This window comes from Erithacus rubecula, assembly GCF_903797595.1.
Source record: "Erithacus rubecula genome assembly, chromosome: 19".
Lineage (NCBI taxonomy): Eukaryota > Metazoa > Chordata > Aves > Passeriformes > Muscicapidae > Erithacus > Erithacus rubecula.
Genome location: NC_136671.1, coordinates 7,701,168 through 7,716,978, shown reverse-complemented (window position 1 = coordinate 7,716,978; position 15,811 = coordinate 7,701,168). Strand labels below are relative to the sequence as shown.

Below are 15,811 nucleotides of genomic sequence, written 5' to 3'. Positions count from 1 at the left end.
ACCCTGCTCAGTGAGAGATGTGGGCTCAGCCACAGCCCCAGAGCTCCATCTCTCCACACAGATGATTTGCTGGGAATTTGTTAAAAAGCCTGAGGTGACACAAACCATCACAGGACCCAGCTTGAACAGAAAAACAGAGCAAACCAAGGATTACAGAGGATCATTCCAACAGCTCAGGCTTTACAAACAGCAGGGATAACCCCACAAAGTGCTCCCCAAACCCATCTTCCCTTCTTCAGGTGTAAGGGCATCAGCTTTCCAGGAGCAGAGCAGAGTAAAGGCTTCATCTGGTGCAAAATTAATGCAGTGCCACTGAAATCAGCCCACCCCCACTGGAGCTCCCATTCAATCACATTCCCTCATTTATAAAGAGTCTTGAACAAACATTTTATGTAAAGGTCTCCGATTTCTCATTTCAAGGGCTGTGAATCTCACAGGCAATGCAGAGAGCACAGGAACTGGGCAGAGGTAATTACCTTTAACTGGTTTGCACCTCAGTTCCCTGGGGAGTTCAGGGAAGGAATGAGCCAGCAGCTGAGCACTTCCCCAGGACATTTTGGATGAAATCAAGGCCAGTTTCAGCACATGTTGAAGCAAATTATGAATGACCACTGGATGTGACAATTTGCCTTGCCACCAGGATTTCTCCAAGATTTACTTCAGTAAAACAGTTTTGCCATTTATTCATGCAGCTGTTTGCAGGTCAAGCATGTTCATCTCTTTTAGTTCCCTGATTCAAAGTAATGGATAGGAGCACAAATAAGCAAATAAATCCTACCCTCCTCTCATCCCCCCCCACAAAAATACCCAGCAAAACTAGAGACCTAAACTTAAAATTGTTGTGTTATAGCAACAAAGATGGGAGAGAAAACAATTTACCAACTAATTTACTGTAAAACCATGGTACATCTCCTGCTACTGCATAATGGAAAATGCTTTGAAAATAGGTTTCCAGATTTCTTATTTGTGGTGAGCTATGAGCACACATGGATTTAATATCATGGGTAAAACTGTTAATTAGGCAAGAAAAGGTCTGCATTGAGTTCATAATATCTTGTGATCCAATGTGATTCCTTCTCATTCTCAGTCCATGGTTCAGACAGACCTGAAGCATTTCAGGGGAGGGAGGAGGATCCATCTTGTCCAGCATCTGAACACATCTTAGTTCAAGGAAGAGGGATTAAATTAGTGATGAATGACACCCTGAATTCAAGCAATCCTTATTATGTTGATTCAAACACATCCTCTCCCACTGCAGCCAGCTGGAGCAGCCACAGCCCCAATAACCATTAGTTATCCTGCAAACCATCATTTAGTGGAGCCAGTGGACCAGCAGCAGATCCCTGAGTCTCAGAATATGACTGGAATCCTGCAGCCAAAGACTTATTGCTGCTTCTTTGTGTGATGGCAAAGGTTACTGACCCCCTTAGTGCTCAGATGGACACAGCTCAGAGACAAGCCCATCCAGAAAAACCCTGGAGTGCTTTTTCTTGTGGTGGTGTGAATTGCAAAGAACATGAACTGGACTTATACCCAAGAAGACAAAGAGTGAGTGCAGGGACAAAATACCAACAGGGCTGCAATTCCTGCAATTAGCAGACTGCAAGATGAAAGCCAGGAAGAGGTGGGAAATTAGAGGAGAATCAAGCCTTAGCCTGAGAGCTGGGCCTGTAGGTGTGCAGGGATAGACCAGAGAAAGCCTGAAGCAAAACCTGGCACTGCAATCTGGCACTCTGATTGACCTCTTGGAGGAGATAACTCAAGAGCCTCTCTGGTTTTGTTCTCTTTAAATACATGTACAGTCTGCTCCAGCTGCTTGGCTCCAGTGTGAGCTCGTGGTGCCAAGCCAGACATATTTGGCTTTGATACAACATTGGCTCAGCCTTCAAATACAGCCCTGCTGTATTGTCATTAGGAAACAGGAGCTCCTGAGTGATTTCACCAGAGGTCCCTGAGCTGAGCTCGGTGCTGGGGCACAGCCCAGCCCTGGGCTGAACGTGACTGGGAGCAGCAGCTCTGGCTGGAGGCTGGGAGAAACCTCCCATCCCAACATCTGCTGTTTATTCCTCAGTCTCTCATGATCACTGACAAACTGAGAGCAAGTGCTGTTCAGACAGTCTGGATCTCAAATGTGACACCTTAGAATTTGGGTCTGCTCTAATTTATTACAGGCTTTTTAGGATAATGCTGCCCCAGCTTGGGTTGGTAAGGCTAAATCTGAGGTGTTGGATGAGCTACACAGGAGCTCTGTTAATTCATTCACTCTACTTGTGTCCTCCTGCAAGGCCAGGACTAGCAGCCAGGCTGGGCAGAGTGATGGGAAGGAGGCCTGTCCTATTGCCACCACAAGACTTGGGTATTTGCTATATTTGGTATATTGTGGCCATGGTCCTCTCCCTTTTTTGGCAGGATCACACTTCAAACACTGCTGACACAACATCTCCCTTCTGCTTGGTATGATCCAGATCTGGAGTCTGCTGTCAGCACCAGCCAGCTGCAAGAACCCATCAGGCTTGGGGCATGAGGAAAGCAAGTCCCTCCTGCCACCCCAGTGTGGCCATTCTCTGCTCTCTGCCTTTGCACCCTCCCCAGGGCATGGCCAGGGTGGGAGACTGTGAGGTTTGGCTGCAGGAGCACTGCAGGGGCAGGGCACACAGGAATGCAGCAGCAGAATGGGACTGAGTCAGAAATATTTGCCAGAAGCCAACAGTGATCTTGCTTTCATCAGCTGACAGAAACTCTGACAACTGTGTATAATCTGCCTGATTTTCTCTAGCCCAAATAGTCTTTAAAATAGAGGTAGTTTAACTTTCACAGGAGTTGGCACTAGAGAACAGAAATTTGACTAGACAAAACAGTGACCATGGAGGAAGACTCCTCACCCTCATTCTTCCCATCTCTCCAGCACAGCAGAACCAGAAAAGCAAACACATCCATCAGACTGTGTCCCTGAAGATGGGAAATGAAAGAAAAGAAACAGAGAGAGAGACTTTGTTCTATTTTTAAACACTTGAGAATGGCTCCAGAACTACTGAGAATGGCATTGAAAGCACTCACATGGGGAAAAAAATCACCCAAGTACACATCCAAACTCCAGCTGGCTCCACCACGGGCTTGGCAGACTAGGCAGGGATGTTTTCTTTCCCTCTCATGGGCTGGCTCCTGTCCCCAGCCAGGCAAACCTGAGGGAGGAGCAGGGACCTGAGAGGAGGCTGCTGCCCTGCCCAGCCTGGCATCTACCCCTCCCCATGTCCCTCTGTGCCCCACACAGCTGGTTTGTCCCAGCTGCTGTCCTCCTCCAGCCTGGGGACACTGGCACTCCTGCTGCATGCTGCCAGCAAGCTGCAGGGCACAGCAAAAGAGGGGGGAGAGCTGTGTGAGCAGCAGAAGCCTTGAAAGGATGGACACCCACTGCTCTGAACTGCAAAGGATGTGCCTGCTAGAGCCAAGGGCAAAACCCTGGGGGATGTCAAAGGACTGATTCAGCATTTTACTCACTTTCCTGAACTCCCAACATTATCACAACAGTCTGGCAAACTTTAGGAGAAACTTATTTAAGATGTGAGAGTAGGTTTTTCCAATCGTATTCTGGGATTTGTGCAGGGTTGGGAACTAAAAATTACAGCTGAGTTATGGATTTCATCAAAGAATTTTCTATTGAAATGAAAAATGAAAAATCAAATAACTATCCAGACACTAATAGAAAGCAGGTGTTGAGCTTTAAACATGAGAGCATTTACTGGTTTAGCCACATTAATATTATGGTTAAGACATACTGTACTGATTACAGCTTTAATTTAATAAAAATCAGTGGTGCAGAGCATCGTATCCTTTATTTACACATGGAATCCTTCCTCTGCAGAATGAAACCAGAAAAAACAAAGGGACTTTGACTAAGTGAGATTCACCTCAGATTAAAGAAAGCTCTGCAAAGTTTAAGGTTTTAATAAAAAATATCATGTGCTGCTGAATTAATGGCACCACTGTATTGGGGGAGGGTAATATCAATAAATGCCCAGGTTCTGACTTGGCAATCCTGCACTTCCCCTTCCCCATCAGAGCTCATGATCCATTTTGCCCTTTTCCTCACACAATTATTGTACAATTTACTTGGAAAGGACTTTGGGACCTTCTGGGCTTGCCCAAAGCAATGCTGACTGCAGCAACAGCCTGAGTTTCTTGGGACAGTTTCTTTACCAGGAACAGACTGCTCAGCTCAGGGCTTCCAGCCACTGGGAGAGACTGTCAGCACCTGCATTCCTATTCTCCACTCATTTTTTTCCTTCTGTTTCAGGAGGAACAGGCCCAGAAAAACCTAGAGTTTGTGGAACTCAGTGAACTGCCTGCTTACATCAAGAGGGAAATGCAAAGGCCATAAAATTAAACAAAAAGGAAATTTTTTTTTGCAGAATTAGGGAGAAAGGTGTCATGAAATCCAGATGCAGTGGATTTAAAAAGATAAAAAAGCCTCAAGAAATCTTTGAAGCTCTGGCCAACCTTACAACAAAATAGAGGAAGAACCTGAGAACACAAAAATAATATTGAAAAGAAAAGCAGCCAAGTAAAACTAAGGTGTGAGTTTAGTCCACAGCACCTTTCCTAGTGAGTAATGAGCTTCCCAAACAAAGCTGCCCCTCGGGAGCAGCCCCTGGATCCCCCTGGATCCTCCACAGATGAGCAGAGCTGGTTCCAGAGCAGCTGCCAGGGTCAGCCCTGCTAGGAAGGGAGGGAAGGTGATGGCCATTCCTGCCAGCCTCTGGAAAGCAGTGTTTGCACAGCCCCTAAGAACAATAGCAATAACATTCTATTGTCTCTGGCTTTTAGAGCCACTGAGACTAATGAGTTCATTTATAGCCCTGATGGAAGTAATTAAATCTGAAAATCAAAGCACAACATTCTTGTTTAGTGCTCTTTGAAACCAATATTCTAATGGAATGCTATCAGCAGCTAATTGAAGCACTAATCTTGCCCAGGGTTGGGCCCATTGCCCAGATGGCTCATACATCATTTTCTAGTCTGGCAAGCAACATATTGCACTGGCTGGATGAAGCTGAGATTAGATATAGCTATAGGATAAGATGGAAGAACAAGAATTTTTCCAATCAATATTTTGATAAAATTGACATTTAAAGTCAATCAGCCAATAAACTTCTTGCTGAAGTACAAGAACGCATCCTTGGCTTTATAAATAAAAAAATAAAATCTGTTGCCTTATGCAAATAGAAGCTCCAACCAACTGGGTAGTAATAGCAATACAGAAACATTAGCAAGATAAATGCCCAGTGAGTGTCATGAGGACAACAGGGAAGCTAAAGAGCTTAATCTTCCTCCTAGAGCTGAACCACTTAACAAATAAAAGTCACATTTTTCTGCTGTAACATGTCCTTTCTGGAAGTTTTAGCACATTGTGTGCTGTGTCAGGGAGAGGAGGGCAGGAGGGTGCAGCAGTGTGTAAGGTACAGCTGACAGGGATCTCTGAGCAGGCAGCAGGATTCTGGTCCTGAGATTAATGAGCTTGGGGTGCAACATTCTGCTTTTCTCTGAACTGGAAGTTAAAAGTATCAGGAACCAATATATACCTTATATATATCTCTTTTATATATATATATATATATATATATATCTTATATATCTGTATCTTATTTATCTTATATATCTTATATCCAAGCAATATAAATTCCATGTATCCCTGGCATCTGTTAATTCCTTTGTGAAATTCAGTAACAGGACAGATGTTGGCATTTGTTTTACTTATTCAGCAGCTTTGGCCTCCACTATCTGCCTTCCCCACGTGTTTATTTTCTCAGCAGTGTGGTGTTTCCCCAGGCAGAGCTCCCTGGTGCCATCAGCAGAGCTCAGAGGAGCAGAGGGCAGCTCCTGAGCACTGGGGAGCAGGGAGCCAATGAAGCAGGAAAACTGCAGAGCATCCTTAAGGAGCCCAGTGATCTGTGTCTGCACTCTGAAAATGCTGAGTGAACTCCAGCCCTGAGCCATGAATTAAGCACTGTTCTCAGCACAGTTTTTCCCTGTCAAGCACTGCACAAATCCTGGAGTTTGTGGGCAGCTTTTGTACTTGAGCTTGCTGCTCACATAAACTTTTGAAGCTGTACAATTGTCTGTGCCAGCACCTGGTCCTCTCCACAAGGCATGAATTATCTCAAGAATATCCTAGTTTATTGATATTTTCTCTGCTGGCTGGTTAGATAGAGAAATGTTATTTTTTTAATACCAGATGAGATATGGTTTAATGCCAGTAAAAGTCCAAATGCAGTATTATCTGGAGCAGATTAGCAGGAGGCAGCATGATACAAAAGTCTGACTTGAGAAGACAAGAATCTGCCTTGAGAGGTGGTGAAAGTCAGAGAACTCAACATCCATGTTCATCTGTGACTTACTTTTTAGTGTGTAGGCTAAATATTTTGTATTTCTGGCCCTTGACCATTAATGCTCATTTTTTGGTTTTACTTTGCAATTTCAGCTTTACACTTACAGTTAAGCATTAGTATTTTCCTAAGGTGTCTGAATTAAAAGTTTAATTATTCAAAACTCCCTCAAGGACAGGGAGAGAGAGAGGCAGCTTCCAAGGACTGCTCAACCCATCTGAGATCTGAATCACTGCTCCCTCTGCCTCCATTTGTCCCTCCACTGAGTCTAGAAATAGCCTAGGACAGGAGTTTCCCAATTACATATCACTGATTATTTGTTCAAATTCCAGGTGAGCTGGAAAACAAAGGTTAAATACAATTCCTGATCCTTAAAAGCTCAACAAGTTGGTGAAAGAGTGAAGGGATGCTCATCCTGCCTATTCAAAAGCCCTACTAAAAAGGAACATTTCTAGTGGAGTCAGACTCCTGGGAAGCCCTCTTCAACAGGCATAAAAGCAACCCAAAAATCAACTGTCTGAAGATGTCAGAGATCCATGGGCTTTTAATGGCAAAGCATGTAATTGTCTCTCCTCTATTCCAAAATGCTGTTACCAGGACACATTTCCTATTGCTTTCTTGTTACCATCTCCATTTAAGTTCTTAATTAGGCAGAATCATTCCACCCATGCACAGAGGAAAAAAAAAAAACAACAAAAAAAAAAAAACACCCATAGGCGATATTTTAACTAATAATTAAAAGGCTCAGTGAGGGATCCTTAGGCACAGCTCAATACAAAAAAATATTAAAGCATGTCTTGAAATGTGCCCAAAGTGAGGTGTGAGAGGTGCTGTGGCAGGAGCCAGGGCAGGAGGGGCAGGGAAGGGATGGGGCTGCTGAGGTGGGATGTTAAGTGATGTTCAGCAGCTCAGTGATAGCTGCTAAGAATAATGAACCTGACCTTGTCAAAGGCCGTCATTATTGATAATAACAAAGTTCAACAGCATTATTATAGGATTTTACAACTGCTAACCTTTATTGCTGGAGGGCTAATTGTGACCTTTCTTGTGTCTCCTTCACACCTAATTAGGTTTCTGTTGTAAAGAGATAAAAGAGTGTTTGTATCAGTGGGGCATCTTTTTCTGCAGCTGAATGAATTCATGAAAGACTGAGATTGTTAAGTGAGAGAGAGAGAGAGAGAAGAGGAAATACAGAAAAAGGCAGGAGGCATTAATAGACTTTAGAATAAAATCCTGACAGATTCAAATTGATTCTGCTGCCTGAGAAAATTGAGTGCGGAGGGAATTAGATTTATGCACTGTTAAATGTAACTGCCTGGCAGTATCCATACAGAAAGCTGTTAAAATGGTAATCTTTAGAGATGTATGAAAATTGTGTGTGAATAGACCAATGAACCATCACTCAGAGCATGTCTCTTCTAGCCGAATAACACAAGACAGTATTATTATTATTAATAATGTATTACAAACACTATGCATTATGTATGTAATTTAATCACAGTATCTAAATGTATAAACAAGAGCACAGGCATGCAGTAACTTTTTTGTGCTTTGGGTTTGTTTTTTTTGGGGGTTTTTTTTGTGGTTTTAACCTCCTCAGCTTGGCTGGTGAACCTTCTGAAGGCTGATTTCCAGCAAGGGGCACAGAGCACACCAGTGAAGGTTATTGGGAGTTTTGAGTTGCCATCAAGGAGGCTAGGAACAAATTTCTAATACACATATCCATGGCTCAGATTGAGGGGAAAAATCAAGCTGGAAATAACCTCTTGATTCCCCCATTTGAATTCAGATCTGTGGTTCTTGTGTCAAGATTATCCCTGGCATCAAAGCAACTGCGAGTGAGACAATGTTATCACTGATGACAGGGGCAATCACTGATTGATCTTTCATGATCTGATTTAGATTAGATGCTGCCATGGGCTCTTTTTATGACTCTAATGGTGTAAGTTTGCTCTACCCACATCTGGAAGTGTACTTGCTGCAGTCATTGAGCCACTGCAGAACAGAGCGAGCTGCTCTTTGGTTCTTGCTTCATCCCATCAAAAAGAGGGGGCTGGGAAAAGTTATAAATCCAGAAATACTTCCAGGTGAGCCACAGAGTTACTTCCTTTGGATCTCTCCAAGTTTGAGCTCCTCACATCCTCACACACTTTCTTCTATTAATGAAATGCTGTAGGAGGGATTTGATAAATTCATGTCTCTTACACTGAGTGTAAGGAATGGAGTAAAAGTAACACAAGTGAAAACTCTAAAGCTGCAGAGAAAGCCACTCCTGCCCAGCTCCCAGCCCACCCCAGCTGAGCACACCCTGCAGCCAGGCTGTTTATATCCTCCTCTGGGAGAGAAGATGCCTTATCCACTGCATCTGCTTCCCTGCACACTCCATCAGGCTTCCTGAAGCTGCTAGGAGAGAACCACAGCTAGACCATCCACCCTTTGCCAGATAAGGAAAGAGCTTAATAAGCAAAAAGAGAAAGAATTTTGTTTTCAAACATCGTGGAGGGAGCTACTAAATGTTTATTATAAACATAGAAAAAGATCAAAAATTCTTAATGAGTATTTGATGAGTACCAAAAGTATCCAAAATGCTTTCCTGGTAAAAAAGCTGGATGAGCTGATAGATACCTGTCTTTTAAGGGCTATAGACTTAACTAAAGACATTTTCATGCATATTTGTGGGAAAACTTTCAGAAATTAGGGTTCCAAGTACTCAGAATTACTGGGATTTTCTGCATAGGGATTTTTTACTTTCCACAGCTGTCCTGGGTACACCTTGAGGGAGCAGAGGCATCCTGAAAGAGGCACAGCTGGATGAAAACAATGCACAGAGGGGAGCTTTTGGGTTTAGTGTTCCATTTTTGTTGAGCAGATGTTTTCTGGGCATCACAGACCCTGCTTTAATTTGCCTTGCTAATAATACAGAGCAGAAAAACCTGTTTAACAAAATAATTAACAAGCATTTAAAGCAATATTTTTGGTAGCCTGTTTAATTCTAGCAGAGACTGTAAGGTGACTCAGAAATGGAGGCACAATTGGGGCACAATACCCCAAGCAGACACTTGGGCTGCCTATGGATGTATGGGGAATAAATTCCCTTCTCTCCCTTGCATGTTCCTCCTGATTTTGGGGTCAGGAATTGTGCAGTGCTGCCTGCTCATGATTTCACCTCAAATTGACAGGCAAAGCAAGTGCTCTGGGAATGTATTAAAACTGCTTAAATAGGCATATGCAATAACATGTTGACAAAAACATATGAGGAAAATATTCCTGGGTATATTGCTCTGCAGAGATGAGTATGCTGGCAAAAGCAAGTGTTTTATTTACCAGGCCAGCTCATTTTCAGACTAGCTTTCTGTAACAAAAGAGTTTAATAATAATGTTGAAGGCAAGAAAGATGCCTATAAATAGGAGCAAGACCTGTCTGTGGAACTTTTTCATGAAACTTTAATGGCAAGAAAAATAGCACTTGGCAAATTCTTTATTGCCATCCTGCCTGCAGTAACTTAATGTGAAAGTAGGTAGCAAAATCAAGAAAAAATTTCTTTTATCTGTTCACAACTCCCTTTTCTTCAGTCTTGTGTTACCCCTCCTAGTCCATGCTTAGATTTGGGGACAGTAACAGTCCTGCTTCCCAGCACCTGCTGTTCCCATCCTCATCCAAGCACCTCTGCTGCCCCTAGATCAGGGGTAACTGGGCACTCCAGCCAAGCACAAGACAGTATTTTCTTCAGAGAAAAAAACCCCTAACTCAGCTCAGAGCTTTCTCCCACCACAGTGACCCACCCACCAAGGTTTGCCTCTGAATGAGGCTCCCAACAAGTGGGGTTCATGAAGGGTGCAGCTTCCCCATGGAATACAAACTCTGGCCCAAGCCATCCTCTATTTCTATATTTAGAAAAACCTTGGACACACACACACAGAGACTCTCAACATTCCCCTTCATCCATTCAGGTGGCCTTTGCTGTGTCTATTAACCACCAAATCTCCAGTCTATCTAAAATGCAATCTATCTTCCATGACATTAAAGATTTTATCTCTGTGCCTCAGCACACACTGCTATGTGAAAAGGACAGGAATTTCATTATGGGCACTTCAAATGTTACTTATAGAACATTCGGCATTTCAGGCAAAAAAATGGTTTTTTACAAAGGAATGGTAGTTCTGCAATTATTTTCCATTTTTATAATTTCATTGGTCTGTATTATCCATTGATTATCAAACATTGCTGACAGGTATCTTTGTTTTAACGACTTATGACTAACACTTATTTTAACTGGATACTCGAGATTGCAAAGGCCTTTGTCTCTCCCTCCTCTTCAACCCCTCCCTCTTTAAATCTTTGCAGTGCCTGTAATAAAAGAGCAGCATGCCCAGCCTGAGATTCCTCAGAAAGAATCCAGAATTGCATTTCTTTTCCTGGCTGCTGTGCATGTTTATGTGAACATCTGAGAAAGATTATAAATATCTCTCCCTTTTAGTTATTTGGCTTCCTAGAACTATACAGGAATAATTCTAGTTGGTGCCACTGCTCATCTGACAAGCACCTCGGTGACTTTATAGTCTGTGTCTAGTCCCACAACTCTTGTCCTCCCAGAGGTTTTATTTTCCTTTAGATGAACTCCTAAAGAAGGCAGTAGAAAACGTCACATATTCCAAAGTGTTTCTACTACTCCACTGTCCTGTAAAAGACTGAAATTTGCAAAAGGAGCCTAAGGGAATCCAGCACCCAAACCCTACTGATGGTTTAGGGGAGCAGTACTCTCAGCTTAAAGGAAGATTGCAGAGTTGATCAATGCCAAAATATTTCATAGCAGAGCCAATAATAATATCATTTCACTTAATAAGTAGCAAGGGGAAGGGCTGGGCAAAGCATGTTTGCAGCTGGAATTTGCAATGCAGTGGGAAGCCCTTTGCAGAGGGGCTGTGTGGCTGCTGCAGGCAGGAGAAAAGGGTGCTGATGGTGTCTGGAGTGTGAACAGAGGGATCAGGAAAAGGCCAGGGAGGGAATGTGTATCCACCTGACTGACAGAGAAGAGACTTGCAACAGTGAATGGAAATCCTGACAGCTCAGACAAGAATTCCTCCTGCCTCTCCCTCATTCATGATCTTACTTCATGATCAGTATTTCAGGCTGCCACTGCACCAACAGTGCTTAAAAACCAGCTCATGCTCCAAGGAAAATCACTTCTGCAGCAGGCACACACAGAGATGCTTGGATCTCACACAGCTGGGAGCAGAGGCAGGTGATGGTGATGGTTTCCTTCATCCAGAGGTGTTGGAATCCTGTGGCCAGAGAAATAAACCCCGTGGATGCCTCTCTGGGACATTTTCCACAGCTTTCCCTTGCAAAGATGATTTCATTTTACACGTGCATTTTACAGTTTTGATGACCTCAGTGTCTAAGGACTAATCCACCAGTAGCTGTTTCCTTCTGCCAGAAAAACAAACCCAGCACTGCTGCCCCTTGGAGCAGCACAGCTGATGCTACAACTCACCCCAATTTGTACAGATAGAGCAAAGCCTCACTCACAGCCCTGTTTCCCAAAGTCTCAGTCAGGTCTGATCTTCCAGCTCCATCATTTCTTGCTGGCAGGGTGAGTGGGTATCTGCCAGGACAGGTTTGTGGCTGTGAGAGTCCCAGAGCTTTCTCTGTGTCCAGCCCAGCTTGACAGAAATGTCTGGCTGGAAATCATCAGCTCTGTTCCCCACCAGAGCTCAGCCCGTGTTCACCTAATCTGCAGACCAGGCACATCCACTCAGGGAGAAAAAAAGAAAATCACAGGCAATTTGTCAGAGCATTAGCTGATAATTCAGACAGAAATGTTAGATCTTGAGGCAGGGCTGGGGCTGCAGGGGGGGAAATGTTATTGACTCTGACAGATCCCTGATGACAGATCCACTCCCTCTCCCAGGGGCAAGGCTACATTTAGACACACTTAAATTTTCATTGGAATTCCAGGGAAACGCAGCAAGTGGACAGCAGGGAAAGAAAGGGAGAGGTTAGTGGAGGAAGAGAGAGCTTGCATGGTTTGGTTTTTCATCCCACCCCTGTAATTGTGGCCTAATTATTTCCTTTAAAACTCATTGACTTCACCATGGTAATTATTACTCAAGCTTAGCAATAAATATCCCTTCTGCTCAAAGACAGCCATTCCTGCCTACTTAATGCTACTTTACTCCATGTAATAGCTCAGAGTCCAGATTTAGACAACAGTGGATTCTTTTCAGACTTGATGAAATGTTCCACAGCTATTTCCCACCACCTCTGGATTCCCAGCCAGTTGCATCTATTCATTGTCTCCTAGCAAAGATTTTAAGCACCTTCAGGTTATTTTTTTCTTCTTCTTCTTCTATGTATTCATAGCATCCAGCACAAAGCTGTCCTGAGCCTCCAATGACAGCTGTTAAGTAGCAAATAATAGTAATAATTGGAGCATTTCTAATTGGGCTGTAGTTTTTAAATTTGAGTGCCTGAGGAGGTGCATTATCCTAGAGCATGGCTCTGCCCCTAATTCACTCAGGTTGCCTTGAAAATGCCACACTCCCACTTGTATTTAAGCACCTCAAGAAATATCTTCTTTTCTGGGTTGAAGACAAATTTCTTCAGAGCTTAGGTCTGAGACCTCTTCACAGGAAGAAAAAAGCACATTTCATTGGATTTTTCATCTGAATTGAGCAAAATTCATAAAGATGTTTTTGCCTATGAGCAAAAGGTTTGGCCCCGTTTGTAAAAACTGAGCCTTGTTAATATTGTTAATATTGAAACATGCAAACTTCAGCATAAACTTGTTCTGCCCAGTGGTTCTGGCAACACTGGAAGCACATCCAACATTTCATTAGCCCCCATTACCTTTCAGGCCTGCCCAGGTATTTCCACTTGGGAATGCTGTGCATGAATTCAGCTCAAAGCTGCCTGACTTTTGGCAGGTGACCAGACCCAGCTGCTCTGGTGGCTCTTTGTGTGTTTGGAATGGCACAAAGGCTCTGCTGGAGCAGGCACGAGTGCTCCCGATGAATCAGGGCCAGAGGGAAACAGGAACCCATCTCATCCTGGACACGTGCAATAATTTAAAGAAGCCCCTCTTCCATCCCAGCCAGCACACAGGGTGCAGCTGTTAACTTTCAACATGCTGAGGGCTAAAGACAATGAAAAATCCAGCCCTGGCAGAGGTTAAAGCAGTGCATCATTTGCCAGGGAGCTGTGAGCCATTAACCTTTCCACTGGCACTGGCAACCACGAGCTGGGAGATAAACACGTTGGGGAGGAAACAAATTGGTTCATTGGAACACTATTAATGTGCCTGCCCTTGGAGGCCACCTTTATGCTTTTGGAAAATTACACATTCATGCATAATGAGGTGAGATATAGCTCACCGATTGCCAACAGGGTGCAAAGCCCACAATAAAGATTTATAGCAGGTGCCTAATTCTCTAAACATTTGCAAATTAAGTATTTACGGGTGTAATGCTGGCGATTTTATTGCCAGTTTAAGTTACCATCATTTGAGCTTTTTATTTTGCACTGAAACTGAGCTGAGCATTTAATATCCATGATGTGTAATTTATTCAAGTATAATTTGGTGATGTTATAGTGGGAATTAAGGCAATACCCAGAGACCCTAATTATGACACAACTACACATAAACATAGGAAGAAATCCCCTATCCTAAAGCACATGTTCTTAGCTGACAAAAACAGATAAAGATTGTAACAGACACTGCAGAGTGGAGAAATGTTGTAAAGGGAGATTGAATGACTTGCCCAATGACACATGAAAAGCCTGTTATGGATGGAAAAATCCAGACCTCCTTCCCTACACACCTGGGGCATAAAAGTAGTTTTTTCTACCTGCTCACAGAGGATGGGCAACTCTCCCAGCCTGCAGAACCTGGCTCTCAGTGATACTGAAAACAGCCTCAAAACACACCCCAGCTACTGAAATAACTTGTTTCCTTGGGGAGCTGCCACAGCTCACAAGTGAGCTAATATAAAGATTTCCAGTAATACTGAATAGACAGAGCATGCAACACGAGGTGAAAATACGGCCAGAAGAGAACACACCACCTAAATATTCCCGTTGCATCTCTTTCCCATGGAACATTCAAAGAAAGTACAGGAATTCAGAATCATAAGAACATTTCCCACATGCTGTGCCTTGATGGAAGAGCCTGGGGAGCACCAGCTCACCCCCAAAGAGGAGCTGGCAGTGCTCAATCAAACCCCAGCTCGCTGTGTTTAACATTCCCCCTCTCCCACCACAGCTGCTGCAGTCTGGCTGCACCAGGGGAATGGGTTTATTTTGGAGGGTATCCAGTTCCCCCACAGCTCCATCCTCAGCTGAAGGAGAGCATGGATGGTTGGTTGAGTTTCAGCCATGGAACAGCTTCAAGACTCAGCAGGAATGACCCTCAGGAGGAGCACAGGATGAAGTGATTCATAGTGGTGTTTTCCTCACAGGTGGAGGCAGCACATCTGTTTTTCTCAAAGGGAAGGAGCAGGGTCTCTCTCCCTGTGACATATTCAACCTGCTCCTCTGGATCCACTGGTCAGCCCTCCAGCTGCAAGAGAAATCATTTCCCTGCCTCTTCTCATCATTAGCTGAGGAGATAACAGTTCAGAAAGAGAGGGAGAGGGAAGATTACTCATTCATTAAAAAGGTGGCTTTGAACCAGGCCTAAAGTGTTATTCCAGGAGTCTCATAATGAAACACATGAGGGCCTCTCACAGCTTTGTCACTCTGCTGAGCAGCACAACAGTGCAAATCCAGAGATTCTGGGTGAAGCCACTGTCAGGGGACATGTGGGGGACCCTACCTGATGTCAGCATTCCTCCCAGAGCTCCCATGCCAGGACACACTGCCAGCAGCATCCTAACCAAATTAACTTCAGAGCCATGACTTACACAAGATCATGAGAGATGAAATCTCTCTTGGCCTCATCACCTCTTAGACCAAATCAAAACAGAAATTGCCTTTTGACATTGTCCAGACATGTGAGAAAGGCGCACATTGGTCTTTGTTGCACATAAATGCAGCTCCTGTGAAACAAGACAGAAAAATCTGACACTTTGCCTACCACTAGGTTTTTTAAGATGAACTAATCCAGATGAGTTCATGCCACACCCTGGGAGCCATTAAATATATTCAGCATTTCTGGTCAGATGTAAAGTGGATAAAATTACATCATTATGGGAAAACTGTTAATGCACAGTGGTTCAAGGAAGAGGAGAGGAGGGAAAAAAGCAAATAGGACTGGAACAACTACTAAGTACTTAAACTGTTTTCCAGCTAAAATGTATTAAGAATGTATTTTCAAGTGTAGCAAGGGATGCTGTCAATAACTGTAAGTAAGCCCTGATGCCAAGTGCTGCATATACATTTAGAACAATTGACACTTGCAGAGGTTAAAATGGACATTCTTCATCCATGA

The 15,811-nt window shown here is 43.6% G+C and overlaps 1 protein-coding gene across 2 annotated transcripts in view; it reads right to left on the bottom strand.

Moving 5' to 3' along the window:
• Positions 1-15,811, bottom strand: part of GALNT9 (polypeptide N-acetylgalactosaminyltransferase 9) — a 359,393-nt gene that overhangs the window by 253,960 nt on the left and 89,622 nt on the right. The window lies entirely within an intron of this gene.